The sequence below is a fragment of the Dendrobates tinctorius genome, unplaced genomic scaffold (assembly GCF_039654945.1).
Source record: "Dendrobates tinctorius isolate UK_male_01 unplaced genomic scaffold, ASM3965494v1 ptg000003l, whole genome shotgun sequence".
NCBI lineage: Eukaryota > Metazoa > Chordata > Amphibia > Anura > Dendrobatidae > Dendrobates > Dendrobates tinctorius.
Window position 1 is genome coordinate 23,406,626 of NW_027361671.1, and position 18,674 is coordinate 23,425,299.

The following is an 18,674-nucleotide window of genomic DNA, read 5'->3' on the forward strand; positions in this document are numbered from 1 at the left end:
CATTTACGATTGGGTTCAGCCCACTTCTTTGAAGGCCCTCCAGAAGTTTTTGGGTTTTGCTAATTTTTATCGGAAATTTATAGCAAAATTTTCTAGTATTGCCAAGCCTTTGACTGATTTGACTAAGAAGGGTGCTGATGTGTTAAATTGGTCTCCGGAGGCGGTTTCTTCCTTTCAGGAGCTGAAGCGAAGATTCACCTCCGCCCCGGTTTTGCGGCAGCCTGATGTCTCACTTCCGTTCCAGGTAGAGGTGGATGCTTCTGAGATTGGTGCAGGAGCTGTTTTGTCCCAAAAGGATCCTGTAACATCTAAAATGAATCCCTGTGCTTTCTTTTCCCGAAAGTTCTCTCCATCTGAACGTAACTATGATGTGGGGAATCGGGAACTGTTGGCCATGAAATGGGCATTTGAGGAGTGGAGACATTGGTTGGAGGGAGCTAAGCATCAAGTCGTGGTCCTCACTGACCACAAGAATTTGATTTACCTAGAGTCGGCTAAGCGCTTGAACCCTAGACAGGCTAGGTGGGTCTTGTTTTTTACACGTTTTGATTTTGTGGTTTCTTTTCTTCCTGGAACTAAGAATGTCAAGGCAGACGCCCTCTCTAGGAGCTTCTTTGCTGATTCTCCTGTGGTGACCAAGCCTGCTACCATCTTAGGCGAAGGGGTAGTTCTTTCTGCCATCTCGCCCGATTTGAGACGTGCTCTGGAAGAGTTCCAGGAGGACAAACCTGAGCGTTGTCCCAGTGGAAAGTTGTATGTTCCTGACCAGTGGAAGAAGAGAGTGATGTCTGAAGTTCATTGCTTTGCTTTGGCTGGTCATCCAGGTATTTTTGGTACTAGAGATCTGGTGAGTCGGTCTTTTTGGTGGCCCTCCTTGTCTCGTGATGTCAGGAATTTTGTGCAGTCCTGTGGGATGTGCTCCCGGTCTAAATCGTGTTCTCGCTCTAGTGGGTTGTTGATGCCTTTGCCTGTTCCCAAGAGGCCATGGACCCATATTTCAATGGATTTCATCTCTGATATGCCTGTCTCTCAAAGGATGACTGTTATTTGGGTGATTTGTGATAGGTTCTCTAAGATGGTTCATCTTGTACCACTCCCTAAGTTGCCGTCTTCCTCTGAGTTGGTGCCCCTGTTTTTGCAACAGGTGGTTCGCTTGCACGGGATTCCTGAGAACATTGTATCTGACAGAGGAGTTCAGTTTGTGTCTAGATTTTGGAGAACTTTCTGTTCCAAGCTGGGAATTCAGTTGTCCTTCTCCTCTGCTTTTCACCCTCAGACCAATGGGCTGACAGAGAGAACAAACCAGACCTTGGAGTCATATTTGAGATGTTTTATTTCTGCTGATCAGGATGATTGGGTTTCATTTTTGCCCTTGGCCGAATTTGCTTTAAATAATAGAGCTAGTTCTGCCACTTTGATGTCACCTTTTTTTTGTAACTTTGGGTTTCATCCTCGATTTTCTTCAGGGCAGGTGGAGCCCTCTGCCTGCCCAGGTGTTGACACTGTGGTGGAGAGAATGCACCAGATCTGGGACCAAGTGGTGGATAAGTTATCTCTCTCCCAGGAAAAGGCCTAGCAGTTTTCCAACCGACATAGGACCATTGGTCCCCAGTTTAAGGTTGGTGATATGGTGTGGTTACCATCAAAAAATATTGCTATGAAGGTGGCTTCTCCTAAGTTTAAGCCTAGATTTATTGGACCTTACAAGATTTTGGACATTATTAATCCGGTCTCTTTTCGTTTGGCTCTTCCTGTCACATTTAAAATCCATAATGTGTTCCATAAATCTTTGTTGAAGAGGTTTGTTGAACCTGTTGTTCGGGGGTGGCACCTCCAGACCCTGTATTGGTTGAAGGTAACATGGAATATGAGGTAGAGAAAGTACTGGATTCCCGTCTGGCTAGACGGAGACTCCAGTATTTGGTTAAGTGGAAGGGTTATGGTCAGGAGGATAATTCCTGGGTCTCTGCCTCTGATATTCATGCCAAAAGATTGGTGCGTGCCTTTCATCGGGCTCACCCTGATCGCCCTGGTGGCGTGGTTGAGGGTTCGGTGACCCCTCCTCAAGGGGGAGGTACTGTTGTGAGTTCATTTTCCCCTTCACTACTGAGGCCCGATGAACTCCCTCTTCTGGTAAAGAAAGATAGTGAGCCTGATTATCAAACACCTGAGCCTAATGATGATGACTGGCTGAGTGGAGTTACTGACTGGATATAAGGCTGCCAACGCCCTTCTGCCCTGCGGGTGATTTCTCTGTGGGATCCTTGGAGACGAGTCTGAATTCCTGCTCTTCTAAAGCTAAGTTTTCTGCCTGGCTTTTTGCATTTGTGCTTTGACTTTGTTTTGCTTTGTTTTTCTGGATTTCTGCCATTCTCTGCTGGGGTGAGCTGAATTCCTTTAGCTCTGTCTTCTGAAAATACCTGAGTGCTGATTTAGTTTTTGAAGCCTAGCTGCTTCAGGGTCTTTTTCCATATCAGCTTGTTGGCTTACGTTTTTGATAGGGTTTTGGCAGATTGCAGACAGCAACCTTCCTTTCCTGTTCTGTTTAGTTAGTTTGGGCCCCATCGTTTGCTCAGCCTATCTTTGTATCTGTGTGAGTGTTTTTTCATCTTGCTTCACCGTCATTATATGTTGGGGGCTGTCTTTTACTTTGGGGTCTGCTCTGGGGCAGTTTAGATTTCCTTTTCTGTCTTCAGGCTATTTAGCTCTCCAGCTGTGATCGAGGGGTCTAGGGCACCGTAGGAACCCCCCACGGCTACTGTTAGTTGTGTTGATAGGTTCAGGGGTCTGCAATCTGATAGTTGCCAACTTCTCTCGGTTTCTGGACGTAGCTTCTATTTTTGTGTCTGCCTCCTACGGTGACTCATTCATAACAATAAGGGCTCATACTCACTTTTGTGGGTGCCATAGCCCAGTGGAAGAGTCCCTGAGGTGTCAGAACAGCAGAAACCCCCCCATTTTAACAAACTACAACTTTTAATGAATTCATCTAGGAGTGCAATGATCAGATTGAAACCACGATGTGTCACAGAATTTTGTTCCATTGGGCAGTGAAGAAAAAATAATTACATTTTTACCACAAAAATGTGGGGGGTTTTTCGTAGATTTTATTTTTTCACATGAGAAAGTGGGTAGAAATGGCACCAAAATGTGGCACACAATTTCTGCTGAACATGTGTTAGGAACGGCAGGATGCACTAAATAAAAAACTAATAAAGTGCATTCGCCGCTCAGGGTCCACCGTGCAGTAGGTGATATAACCGCTGCTAAGTGGTGGCAGAAGCAGTATGGCGGTATTATGCACAGGGTTAACCGTCACCCAAGTGCACAGAGCAATCTCTGTTAAATCACAGAGATGCCTATGAACATAAACAAAAGAGCTGAGCCTGTTAAGGTCACAAGTACTCAGAGTAGTTACGCATACGGCATAAGGTCACAGGAATAGCCAAAGATGGTGGTACTAAGTTCCTCTAGACCTATCGTGTGTGTAGCGTCGCAGCCGCGAACGCTTAAGTGGGCGGCTACTGCAGCGCGGCGTAGGACACTGCCGCTAAACGACAATGCTACACGCAAGCGCAATGTCGGACGCTAGCAGCTGTGGACAATGAAGCAGAGGCGCGCTGGCGCTGGTACTGAACTCAATCCCTCACACAAGCGTAATATCAAAGGGTAGGGGTTTCAAATGAGTCATTCACCAGCATCATGCATTCATCGTCATTCACATAGCAGCAGGTATGGTCTATACTAGCGCACGCTTCCAGATCTCTGAGATGGACAAATGAGATTTGGAGCAGGACCTGAGCACATGACTCCCGATCTCCAATGGGAGATCATCCCATGAGCATGCTCAGTAAGAGGAGAGAAGGACGTAGCCTCAGGAGAGATTTGCTGCAAGGCAATCTCCTCTGCAATCTCTTCTGCAGTGGATAAAGAGCAGGAGACTGCAGAATGTGAGGATCTGGATTCCTGCATAGCGACCGCAGAAACCTGACTCCTAACACTCAGTCTCATACCCCTCTGGCTCCTGCATTAACTCCTCGTACCCCAGCTGGACAACATTAAAGACCCAGGACACAGAGGACTACGGTCTACAAGCGCCGCTGGTGTTCGGCACCAACGTTGGAGAAGAGTGACCCCTTCAATCAAGACCCCTGCAGACTGATAAGTTTTCACCATAGGAAAATAACTCTTATTACCGTTGAATTCTGTTTATGCTTTTCGGCTGTTTGCTAAACCCGTTCACATTATATTCATTTCTATACTGTTAACTTTCCCAGTATTATTCCCTGTAAATTAACCTCCCCTTTAACTGTTGGTCCATCTGCTCTGTGGTGACATACCTATTCCTGCACGCTACTTACATGCGTGTGCCGCATCAGTACCACAAGGACGGGCGTCAGGGAAGAAGCGTTACAGTAAGCGCTGTTCCCTGGCGTCGAGTGCTGAACATGGCTCTCATCATTCTCCTCTGCTCTGCCGGTGATCAGCACAAGCAGGGGACAATGATGAGAGTGTTCAGCACCCGGCGCAAGGGAACATGGCTTACTGTAATGCTTCTTCCCCAGCACCGATGTGTGTCACATGGATGACATCCATGTGCGTTATACGTATGCACATGTACTGGATGTTTTGTGGCCCCTGCTGACATTAAAAAATGGACATCTCAGCGTGTAGTGCCCACGGACACATGGTCTGTGGAAACACCCTGACATGTGCACAGACCCATTCACTTGAATAGGTAAATAGCGCTCCGTTCCTCCCGAGTCCCTCCTCATAGATGCCCAATGGTATAAAATTCTGTGACACACCCATGGTATCTACATAATCACTGCACCCCTAGATGAATTCATTGAGAGGCGTAGTTCATAAAATGGAGTCACTTAGGAGGGGTTCTGCTGTTTTGGCACCTTATGGGCTCTCCCAGTGGGTCATGGCATCTGCAAACCATAACAGTAAAATCTGGTGCTCATTCCCTTCTGAGCTCTGCCATGTGCCCAAACAGTGGTTTACCCCCACATATGGGGTATCAGCGTACTCAGAACAAATTGCACAGTAACTCTTAGTGTCCAATTTCTTCTGTTACCCTTGAGAAAATAAAAAATTGGGGGCGAAAAAATTATTTTTACGGCTCTATGTTATAAACTTCTGTGAAGCACTTGGGGTTCATCTAGATATGTTCCTTAGGGGGTCTAGTTTCCAAAATGGTGTCACCTGTGGGGTTTCCACTGTTAAGACACATCAGGGGCTCTCTGAATGCGACATGGCTTCCAATCTTAATTCCAGCCAATTTTGCTTTGAAAAAGTAAAACAGCTCTCCTTCCCTTCCAAGCTCTGCCATACGCCCAAACAGTGGTTTACCTGCACATATGGGGAATTAGCATACTCAGGAAAAATTGCACAACTCTTGTGGACCAATTTCTCCTGTTACCCTTGGGAAAATAAAAAAATTAGGGGTGAAAAGATCATTTTTATGATTTTTTATTTTTACGGCTCTACTTTATAAATGTCTGTGAAGCACTTGGGGGATCAAAGTGCTCACCACACATCTGGATAAGTTCCTCAGGGGGTCTAGTTTCCAAAATGGTGTTAGGGTACCATCACATTTAGCGATGCACCAGCGATCCCGACAACGATACGACCCGGTCAGGATCGCTGGTGCATCGCTAAATGGTCGCTAGTGAACTGCCAAACAGCCAGATCTCACCAGCGATGCAGCAGTGGTCGGCGATCGTTACTTACCTGTCAGACGCGGCGATGAAGACGTCCTCCCGCCCGTGTCCACGCGTCACTCGACGAGAAACGGCCCAGGATGTTCTCACGTGATCAGCGATAGACAGTGGGGGTACCGGTCGGAGGTAAGTATCACACATAGCGATATCGCTAGCAATATCGCCACTGCGTCACAAAATCAGTGACGCTTAGTGTGATAGGGCCATTACTTGTGGGGGGTTTCCACTGTTTAGCCACATCAGGGGCTGGATCTCCAAACGCGACATGGCGGCCGATCTTAATTCCAGCCAATTTTGGATTGAAAAAGTCAAACGGCGCTCCTTCCCTTCCAAGCGCCCAAACAGTGGTTTACCCTACACTTTTGGTGTCCAATTTCTCCATTTACCCTTGGTAAAATAAAAAAATTGGATCTGAATTAATTTTTTTGGGAAAAAAGTTAAATGTTCATTTTTTTTTACACATTCCAAAAATTCCTGTGAAGCACCTGAAGGGTTAATAAACTTCTTGAATGTGGTTTTGAAGGTGCAGTTTTTAGAATGGTGTCACTTTTGGGTATTTTCTATCATATAGGCCCCTCAAAGTGATTTCAAATGTGATATGGTTACTAAAAAAAAATTATCTTCCTAACAAAAAAAATTTTGGTTGCAAAATTGTGCTGATGTAAAGTAGACATGTGAGAAATATTGTTCATAAAGTATTTTGTGTGACATATCTCTGTGATTTAAGGGCATGAAAATTCAAAGTTGGAAAATTGCGAAATTATCAAAATTTTCACCAAATTTCATTTTTTTCACAAATAAACGCAAGTCATATCAACAAAATTTTACCACTGTCATGAAGCATAATATGTCATGAGAAAACAACTAAAGAATCACAGGGATCCATGGAAGCATTCCAAAATTATTACCTCATGTGACAGTGGTCAGAATTGTAAAAATTGGCCTTGTCATTGACATGCAAACCACTCTTGGGGGTAAAGGGGTTAATAGATATAATGACAATTTTCTTTCTGTGGATGTTTTCCAGAAACAAGCACTCAGTGGATGTTGCAGAGAGAAAACTTAAAATATTCTATGGTAGTGCCCTAATACATTGTAGTGCCCATACATGTTTCCAGCTTATGCTTCCAGAGACATGCACCCCGCTAATTCAGTGTGCTCTCCTCACTACAGTAATGCCAAAAATGTGAACACTGGCTGCAGTTCGGGCACACTTTGGGGATGAAAAGGGAACCCTAATATTAAAAGTGAAAAGGAAGAACAAAAACAACAAACTCTAAATGAAAATAGAGGAGCAAGAGAAGCCAACTACAAACTAAAATGTGTCTGTACAAATGCACAGAGCATGGGAAACAAACAAGGAGAATATGAAACTTGGTGCGATAATACACATGATTGGACTACAAACCTTGAAGGCTAAAACTCATTTATTAAAATCAGGATTAAAAAGAAAGGAGTAGGTGTTGCATTGTATGTTAGAAAAACGTATATCTCCACAGAGATCCAAGCTTCAGAGCCTGGTAGCTCTGTAGAAACTGTTTGGGTTCAAATTCAAGGAGAGGAGAACACTATTGTGTTTACTATAGGCGACCTGGACAGACTGAAGATATGGGTGAACTCTTTTTACATCAGATGTCTCTTTTCTCAAAAAAGTATGACATAGTGATCATGGGAGATTTTAGTTATCCAGATATTTGTTGGGAATCTCTCTCAGGCAAAAGTACTGGGTCCAGAAATTTCTTATCTTCTCTTGCTGATAACTTTATCTTTAAAAAGATAGAAGAGAGAACAAGAGGATCTGCAGTCTTGGACCCAATTCTTACCAACAGTGAGGAAATGGTTGAGGAAGTAAAGGTGACTGGGAATTTAGGAGGCAGCGGTCATGCTATCCTCAAATTTTGGATTACAAGAGGAGGAAGACCAGCAAGGAGTCAGACTTTAAGGTTAGACTTCAGGAAGGCAAATTTTAATTTACTCAGAGAGAGGGTAGGAAAGGTCCAATGGCTGGATGTTGTAAAGAACAGAAATGTCCAAGAAGGATGGGAGATTTTGCTAAATGAAATTCTCACCACACAATCGGTAACAATTCTGAAAAGGAAAAATTGGATACATAACATATTGGATCACTTTTAAGGTTTGGTTCACATTTGTTCTGTTTTCTGTGCACAGTGTGGTTTCCAACTAAATCTCTGAAATGCATTATTCAGATTGAACCCAAGATGGATCCATCCACTATAATGAGGCTGGCAAACTTACTCTGGACTCCACCTGGCCTCTTTTACTGGTTTCTGTGTTTTCAGTGGTGCACAAACCTGTGGTCATAGACCTCACACACGCCTACATGTAAAATAAATTAAATATATAGGGAGATGGGAAAGAGGGGAGAGAGGAGAGAGGAAAGCAGCAGTTGGTAATGTTGACACCTGTCACTGTAGTATAGTGATGACTCAATCTTCCTTTTATTTTCTGCCGGAGGTTGTGTCTCCAACATGTATTTCAGAAATTTACACAGAAACCCCTATGTCGATGTTCAGCATAACGCAAAAGGATAAATATGAACCAAGCATCATTGCGATCTAAGGGAGGCAGAATGAACAAAACAGTATTTGCAGATGCTTCTGTCAAATCAATTGCTGCTGTTGCCTGTCTCAAAACTGTGGACTCCAAATGTCAGAGCCACATTGGAATCGTTATGGGGAAGGCCAAACTTGCTCCACAACCAGAGCACACTATACCAAGGTTAGAACTTTGTGCTGCAGTCTTAGCCGTCGAGTTAGCAGAGTTCATCGCATCCAAGATGGACATCGACCTGGCACAGGTCAAATTCTATTCTGACAGCAAAGTAGTCATGGGATGCATCCACAATGAAACTAGACAATTCTACATTTATGTCAACAACAGAGTGCTACGAATTAGGAGATCAGTTCATCCAAAACAGTGGCATTACATTCCCACAGACCAAAATCCTGCAGATCATGCAACTAGAGCAGTTGACTCAAGTCGACTAGGAAGCACAACATGGCTCTCAGGACCAAAACTATTGTACACTGAGGAATATTGTCCAGACACCTTTGAACTAGTAGGAGAGGACTCAGATGCTGAAATTCACCCTCAAGTGTCTACACTTCATACAACGACCTCTGCTATCCAGCTTGGATCCCACAGATTTAACAAGTTTTCAAGTTGGAAGTCACTTACTCAAGCCATTACTTGCCTGACTCATATAGCTCGCTCATTCAAGATCACCAGAGCTTGTGACACAGAAAGATGTAAAGATTGGCATCTCTGTAGAAACGCCTATGTTACCTCCGACTTGGAATCTTCCAGAATCCACATCATCTCCACTGTTCAGAGAGAAACCTACTCTGTGGAAATCCAATGTCTCATTAACAAAGCTCCAATAACAGCGAGCAGCGCATTGAGAAAACTCAACCCATTCATAGACAACAACGGACTGCAGAGAGTAGGAGGCCGACTCAAAGAAGCTAAAATGGAGTTTGAGGAGAAATTCCCTCTTATCATTCCCGGAAAATGTCATGTTGCCTACCTAATCGTACAACACTACCACAATCTGGTCAAACAACAAGGAAGACTATTTACAGAAGGAGCCATCAGAACTGCTGGCCTGTGGATTGTCGGTGCAAAGAAACTCATCAGTAGTGTCATCAACAAATGCATTACCTGCCGTAAGCTTCGTGGTTCCACTCAAACCCAAAAGATGGATGACCTACCAGTAGAGTTGAGCGACTTTGGTAGGATCGGGTTTCATGAAACAGAATTTGTTTCAGATGAAACTGGTCTGACTGGGGCAAAAAAAGAAGGTGCTTCGTCCGAAACCCGACCCCAATGCAAGTCAATGGGGAATAAAAGTCGGCATTGAGTGGATGAAATTTTGTTTCATGAAACCCGATCTGACCAAAGTCACTCAACTCTACCTACCAGCAGATAGAGTCAGCCCAGACCCTCCTTTTACCAGCGTTGGTCTCGATGTGTTTGGGCCTTGGTCAGTTGTTACACGTCATACGAGAGGCGGACAAGCCAATAGTAAACCTTGGGCTGTCATGTTTACCTGTCTGTCAATCAGAGCTGTCCACATAGAGCTCACTGAGTCACTTGACACTTCAAGCTTCATCAATGCTTTGAGATGTTTCATTGCCATCCATGGTCCTATCAAACATATACGTTCAGACAGAGGTACCAACTTCATTGGTGCAGCTAAGGAATTGGGAATTCCTTCAAATCTAGACCATGAGACTCTTGAGAGGTTCCTCAGTGACCAAGGTTGCACATGGTCATTCAACCCACCTCACTCCTCGCATATGAGTGGATCTTGGGAACGAATTATTGGTCTAGTACGGAGAATTCTTGACTCTACTCTTCTTCAGGAAGGAGCAGCAAGATTTACCCATGAAAGTCTAACCACCTTCATGGCAGAAGCCGCAGCTATAATCAACGCAAGGCCCATGGTTCCAGTCCCTAATGACCCTGAGGAGCGCTTTTTATTGACTCCACCTACTCTCCTCACCCAGAAAACAGGACTATCCAGTGGCCCTCCAGGAGGATTTGACGCTAAGGACCTCTACAAGCACCAATGGAGACATGTACAAAGTCTTGCCATTATATTCTGGGACAGGTGGTGCAAGCAGTATTTGTCTACCCTGCATCCACGGACGAAGTTTTAATCTACCAGGCCTAATCTGAGGATTGGTGACCTCATCCTTGTGAAAGACTGTCAGGCCCATCAGAACCAGTGGCCACTTGGACCAATTACTGCAACATTCCCGAGTAAGGATGGCAATGTCCGCAAAGTTTAACTTAGGATGGCCAAAGGGAATGAACTTAAGACATTCTCCAGACCAGCTGCTGAGCAGGTCCTATTGTTGTCTTCAGAGAATAAGAATAGTGACATCCGTTTGATGCCAGACGGGGAGTGTTCTGTCTCCGACATCTAATTCACAACCTTTGACTGTCTATTTGATATTTCCAATAATGTATTGAGAATATATAGAATGTTCAGTTTTCTATAGATTATATTGTTTTCATTGTTTCTGGCTCCATCTAGTGGCCAGAGTCATAATCGCAGTGTTATTCTATTTTACTTTCATTTTTGCTTCTATTTTCCCTCCGTTCACTATGTATTCTAGGAAAGTTGCAAGGCACCCTGGTAAGTTTGCAAAGAATCATGGTTAGTCCAGCCCCCATTTTCCCTCAAGTTCTCCATTTTCTCTCAGCCTGCATCCTGGAGCCATCTCATTTCTCTTCTCCCCTTGTGACAGCATTGCTGGTAAGAAAACATGCTTCCTATATCTAATTTCTGTCTCAGATCAGTCTACTCAGTTAGTTTCCCCTCCTCAGCTAGTAGTGCAGATGTTGATTCTTAATGTGTTATGTATGATATGCATCCCTGATGTACCCTGTATTTACTCAGTGTATGTATATGTTTTGTTTGTAGTTTCACCGCATCAATATACCAAAATGTTCAATAAAATACAGACTCAACCTATATTCTCCTTATTGGACCCCGGTATAGCAGTTTAGCTGCCTGTATAAGTGACCTGAAGTCTGCTTCATTTAGTGAGGACAGAACAGTAACATACGTCAACAGCACGCAGTACTGTTTTAGCATATATAGCTGCCAAATTGGTCAAATAAAGTGAGTAAAAAGTTAAACATTTTTATCTTAAAAAATGTGTTTTTAATGCAAAATTCAACCCCACTTTCCCAAAATGGATATATCAAGAAATTCTAGGTAGATAACATGAATCAAAATCGAGTATCTGCAACTAGGCACAGGTCTTTGAGAGAAGACAGTCGCATTTAATGTCTGAATTAATGTTTTTTTTTCTTTCAGATTTTTTAAAAATAATTTCAGGAAAAAACTTTTCAGACTTTCAACACAAAGTCTATTCAAATCAAATCAATTTTCCCATCTCTATTATTTGTTTTCTTCTTTTCAATAAAAAAAACCAAACAATTCAGCTCCTGAGATGGTATTTTCTTGATATTTGAGTTGTTCTTACTATTATTTTATTGTTAGTGTTTCCTCATCAATGACCATAAAAATATTCCAAATATCTTATCTTCAGCTACTTCTGGACACTTTGTCAGACACCTGCAGGACTGACCAGAATTAGTTTTTGAAGACAGTCAGCCTATGTACAAAATTCTCAGCTTTATAGGTCACCTTTCTAGGGGAATAAAAGAGAATGGAGTATTAAAACAGCATGAACGTATTCTGGTTAATCAGTAATTGCATGCTGCATGCAATTTTTGGTGATCAGAAGAAAGAAAATCTCTGAACTATATACTATTGTTGGTCCAATATAAGCTAAACTCCCTATTTTACTTTACTTTACTCCTCTAAGTAATTTAACTTGATCTTTTTAAAATTACATGTCTTTCAAGAACTGCCAACAAACCTTCCATTAAAGGGAGAAAAAGGATTACAGTGCTCACGTAGGTCAAAGAAGAACGCCATCATATGCAACAAAGGATTATTTTAACACGTAAGTGTAGATTAAAGTAAGTCTTTTAACATGTTAACTATTTATATTTAACTTCAGTGACAGCATCTAATCTCTAGTTCAATTGCGAGAAGTCAGATAGTGACAAATGTTAATTCTAGGCGTGGTCACAGGCTATAGAAAAAGGTTGTTAAAGAGTTTATAGCTCATACATGTCAGAGCTGGGTTCATGGAACCTTTATGATGGCAAATGGAATAATCACAATACAATTGTACCCAATCCATAAAAATCTATACCTTGCCTCAGTGTTTTATAGATATTTTCCCTATTTTAAGTTCCCACGATGAGTACCTGGTGATTTTTTAATGTTGCAAATTTTCTGCAGGTTTTTTGCACCTATTAGTTAAATTAGGTTACTTGTGTTTTTTTTATTGAGTTTTTGATTGCGTTTTTTTACTTGCATTTTTATTGCATTTTTGACAATGCAATTTTTGTCTCTTTTTGATGTGCCATGTTTTAAATAAATCTGCTCTCTTTTTGACACTTCCCTAGTATTTGGCTTTGAAACAACTTCAATGATACAGTCATGTGCAGATTACATTCATTTTTACTGCATTTCAACAGCATGATTTTAATATCCCTTTTTGAATGTTCCTTATTATGCTCAGGGTTCTTTCCAGACCACAAAGCATAATAAATGTAAGATGAAAATAAAAACTTAAACTCACCTCACAACTCACCTGTCCAGCCCCTCTGCTGCTTTTTGCCACCGTCCTGTCCTGAGAGACGTCCCTTGCGATCTGTTCACTATAGGCCAGTCTTACAGCTGCAACCAGGCCTCAGACATCATGGTCATGGATGTACATGCTCAGAGATCTCTAAGACCTGGTCACAGTCAAAAGTCACAGCCATGAGTGAACAGGCCAGAGCTCTATCATTAAAAAAAAAAGTCTGAGAACTGGATGAAGGACATCAAACAACACTGCCATCCATCCGGTCCTATTCTTCCAGCTAATGCATCTTCAACTTATGCACTCTCAGCCGAGACTTACGTTCAGGAAGAGGCTAAAGAGCTCACTGTGTGTACACATCTGAGATGCCATGACATTCAACATGCAATAAACTCTGAGCCTTTTTAGGATGGAAATGCCAGTCTAGTAAGAACAGGCTGGCATATGTAGCTCATAACACGAAAGTAAGAAGAGGAAGCTCTCAGAACCGGGCTGTGGGTAACGAGCATGGTAGGGGTCAGACAGGTGAGCAGTGCAGTGAGTATAACTTTTTTATTTAATTTTTCTGACCATCTGCCTACAGATTTTTTTTTACATATTTGAACACATTTCAAATCCACTCTAGATAAATACCCTAATTTCTAGCCAGACTATACCAGTATCCAGCCAATAAACTATCAAAAAATGTAGCAAGCTATGCTTATAAACAACACTATGAAGTAAAAAAGTATGCAATTAACTAATGTCGTAATAACCAAAAGTGAACCTGTCAGCAGGATTTTGCTAAGTAACCTACAGACACTGTCAGGCTGGTGCAGTTAAACTGATTAAAATGATACTTGGGGTGAAGGAAATCGTCTTGTGGTTCTTGTGTAATTAGTGTTAGAAGTTTGCAGCTAAAGATATGCTCATGCTCCGGGGCGGAACTGTGGGCAGAGTCTTATCTTCCTGGTCTAGACCAGAAAACCAAGAAGATACCTGCTCACATTCTTGCCCCGAAGCGCAAACAGTCTTTCTCTATGATGAGGAACATGTTTGTGTTTCGGGGCAGCCTGTGGGCAGGACTTTCCTTGGTTTATATGGCTTAGAGCAACATAGATCAGAAATATAAGACTCTGCTTACAGTCCTGCCGAGGAGCACGAGCATATCATTAGCTGCAAACTTCTAACACTGATTACACGAGAACCTCAAGATGGATTTCTTCACCTCAGGTATAATTTTAATCAGTTTAACAGCGCCAATCTGACAATGTCTGTTGGTTACTTAGCAAAATCCTTCTGGTAGGTTCACTTTAAGGGTGATAGATGTCATGTATGGCCTTCATCACAAACATCCATTAAAGCTCCAGTGATATAACTGTCCATAAAGGGATAGTGATCATGTGATGACACCGCTGGTGTCACTGGTGCTGCCTAGGGGGCGCTACCAGGGAGCACATGCATGAGCGCAGGGAGTGCATGATCAAGGAACTGTGTACAAGGACCTGAGACTAAGTAGTGAGCAGTGCACAGGACCTTGCTCGGAGCAGTCACGTAACCAAGGAGCGGAGCCATCACACGTGAGTGCAAGGAAGGCAACTAAATGCACAGAGTGCAAGGCAAAGATAGTACAAGTGGTCAGGGAAAGCCGAGGGTCAAGCGTAGTAACTAAGGATAAGCAAATAGTAAACAGAGACAAGCCAAGGGGGTCAGACAACCAGGAGAGACAGGGCAGTACAAAGCAGGATATAGAGGCGAGAGTCAGAGGATGAACCGGATCATACACAGCAAAGCACACAAGCTCAGAGGCACAACAATTATGGAAGAAACCTGGGTCAGCAACCACTAGCCAAGTGTACGGAAGTATCACCGACACCAGACCCAGAAACTGCCAGCATTAAATAGTCACCCCATAACCAAAGAGAGGCAACCTAAAGTTAACCCTGACCTGACCAGGATGGAAGCAGAACCATCCTGTCCAGATTCATGTCAGATCATTGGAGCATCCCTAGCCACATTCCCAAACAATAGTTCTTGACTGATAGTGTTATAACTCTGTGTAGGGTAGTTATTAAACAGTTGCTTCTACACATTGATCTCATTTCTACCAATGGGATGGACTTAAGCTTGGTACTACAGATTAGCAGATTGATCCAAGGGCTATTGCGTTTAAGTCAAGTTTGGTTTCATACAGATTTGATTATTTTGATATTCTATTCGTTGTTCGCTGTAAAAACTTTCCAAACACCATTTCCCACATTGCTGAAGAATCAGAGAGTGGGCTAATGTAATTTTTCTTTGTCTTGTGGGCTAACATCATTGTATGTTGAGGTGCAGACCATCCCATACTGTAGCTTTTACACTTATGGATTATCATAAAAAACTAAGCATCATTGTCAGAAGCTCCCTGTCCTCTCCAACAGCTGCAGGAACCTTTCCTTGCAACCAGAAAAAATGTAAAACCTGTCCATTTATAATGACCACGGACAAGATAAAGATCCCCAATTCACATCAGGACTACAAGATCCCAGGTACTTTCAGCTGCATTACATCTAATGTGGTGTACTTAATTATTTGTACTACTGTAAATGTCAAACTGGGGGTCTGTATGTGGGGGAGACAGGGCAAAAGCTTAGAACAAGGATGAATGCTCATCGTCACACAATAAGAGAAAAAAGAATGGATCTACCTGTGGCAAAACATTTTTGTATCCCTGATCACAGCAACATGGATATGAAATTACTGGTATTGAAAGTAGAAAAGATGTATATCTTTGTACCGTGTTAGCCAGTAGATAGAAAAATATTCAGAATTGAGAGTCCTCAGTGGTTGATACCTTTTAATGGCTAACTGAAAAGATGGTAACACATTGCAAGCTTTCGAGACTACTCACTGAGTAGTCTCGAAAGCTTGCAATGTGTTACCATCTTTTCAGTTAGCCATTAAAAGGTATCAACCACTGAGGACTCTCAATTCTGAATATTTTGGTATTGAAAGGTAACTTCAAGTCTCAGGGAGAGAGAAGAGTTTGTGAGTATAAATTTATGACGACCTTTGACACTCTCAGTGCTGGAATGAATGTGTCTCATGGATTTATGTCTTTTTACATCAATTAAGGAATTTGCTTCCAAGACCTTGTGGGGGCATCACAACACATTAGGAGACCCCAATCAGAGGACTATAAAACATCCGGACTCCTTATCTATGTACTGGTCCAATATTTATGTTTCTCCCTCTCCCATATTGATAGTTCTGCTTCACGTCACTTGTCTCATCTAATGCATTTTTTCTGTGTTGTATTGTGCATAGATATGTGACTCTTCAGATTTTGTATTAGTGTAGCCTGATGAAGAGACCTGAGTAGTCTCGAAAGCTTGCTATGTGTTACCAACTTTTCAGTTAGCCATTAAAAGGTATCAACCACTGAGGACTCTCAATTCTGAATATTTTTCCATAAAAAACTAAACATTTGTCTGCAAAATCCAGTATAAATGAAAAATATCCTTTTATTTCATATTCATTAAAATTTAAAGGGCATTGTAGCGATACATATTTGCTGACACGTTTCAACCGTAAGAACTTAATCGTAACATATAATGCATGAACCAGCAAGCTTGTTTAAAAACAGTAAGAAACTCCCCTTCTTTTGGAATAGAAAGAGTTAACAAGTCTATATGTGAAGTTGACTGGAGGAAAATTCTCCTTTAAAAAGGAAGCATCATGGATTATGAAGTTGAATACCAGATGTCTGCATGGAATAAATTATAGTATTAACTTGATATACATTTATTAATATTATTGGATGCTTTTAGTACTGCTTTATTTAAGTCTTTATTTTTCACAAATGTGTTGTCTAATTAATTTTGTGATTTCATTGTTTGGGGAGTTGTTTTGTATTTTTAAATCAGTATGCTGGCATGTGCATTGTAAGTTAAGATTAACAACTTAGGGTCGAAAGGCGTCAACAAACATGTATCGCAATGATACCAATTGAATTTTAATGCATATTAACTAGCAGGATATTTTTCATTTACTACTTTCCAAAGGACCCTGACTGAAAAAATGTGCAGAGCTACCCATATTACTGAAAAATAAAGTCTGGTAGGCAATTAACTAAATATTAAAAATGTATTTTACTTGTTGTGAAGAATATAGGGGGATTTAATGGCAGCTTACAATCCTTCTTCAGCATGTGTAGCTGTAACAGGACACCTGGCTTAGCAGGTGGTCCAGGCACACCAGCTAGAATCCAAGCACATACAGGATGACTATTTGCAAATCCCATGCTGTGTAACTGCTTCCCTCAGTCAGATAGGATTCCATAAGGAGATTTAAGGAAAATATGGAGTTATCGTATGTCCTAGCCACACACGAGTTACATTTTCAAGATCCTTGGAACACGCCAGTCCCTGAAATTCATTACCCGCGTCTCAGTCAGAGATCCAACTGGAGTGGGATTACTGTGCGGCAGCTAGACAAATTGTGCCAACATTACTCTAAGGCTATTTCAAATTGGGATAATGTCCCTGAAGTGTGTTTTGCCGGGGGAACTTGCTTTCTCTAAGGGCCTTAGGGACTGGCGTGTTAATTTAAACCACCATATGGTCTCTCGGTACAAAACATGTGATTAGCACTCTTCTCCCCTTTGTAATATATGCTTACCAGACGGCTGCACATATATCCATTTGTTCTAGCTTGCAGCTGCCCAACAAGCAGAGCGGGTGTAATTACAGTGCCAATGATCCCCACAGCTAACACCGAGAGGCTGATCAGGGATCACCGGTATCTATATGAACTCATCAATAGTTCTTTAGTGCCATAATTATCACTTGTCTGGTAATTCGGAAATTATTAAAAACAATTAAAGTGCTCTTTATATTCTAAGCCCCTGAATGAATGAACTAACATAAGGGAATTTATACGGTGTGAAATTAATAACGGTGTTGTTAACATCAAGCCACTAGATTATTTGAGTGCCCATAGATGAAATTGGAACCCAGCCCTTAATTATAGGATCAGTGGCTGGGACTCCATTTATATCATAACTCTGAAACTGAATTACTTGGGATCTACTGGATCATAGTGATGTTTATAAAATAATAACCCACACACTGAAATCCCCACTAGCCCCATGAGAAAAACTCAATGACCAGACGTAACCTCAATGATGTCACCACCAGTCTCTGAAGTTGCGCTTGCAGCAGCTCATTCACCAGTGGTTCTCAGCTTGAACGGTCGCATCTTGGCACCATCCAGATTGAAAGCTGTTTATTCCCCAGAGATAGATTACGGCGTGGGACAGAATGACAAACAGGTATGGTATATTGTTGTTTTTTTATTTTAGTTTTATTACAGGAGATCGGGGGCTTTGATGGAATTAGGTGAGGTCGTAAGTATGGTTTAGTTAAGATTATTAAAGGATTCTGTGTCATTCTTTCAATTAAAGGACTTTATTCTGGCTGTGTCTTTATTTACCATACAACTATAGGATTAGTAATGGCTAGATGTCTTATAGAGGCCTCTCCATTACTAAGCCGTGGGTTTGATGTCACCTGACAATACAAAGGTGTCATCAACCCAACAAATATGAACTCCACTTGCCCCACTTGCAAGAATTGGCGCATCTAACAAATGTGCCTTTTCTGAGCAGCTGCGGGCTGCTGTTCGTAGACTGGGGGGCCAATATCCATGGCCCCTTACCAGCCTGAGAATACCAGCCTCCAGCTGTCTTCTCTAGCAAGGCTAGTTGTCAAAAATGGGGGACCCTATG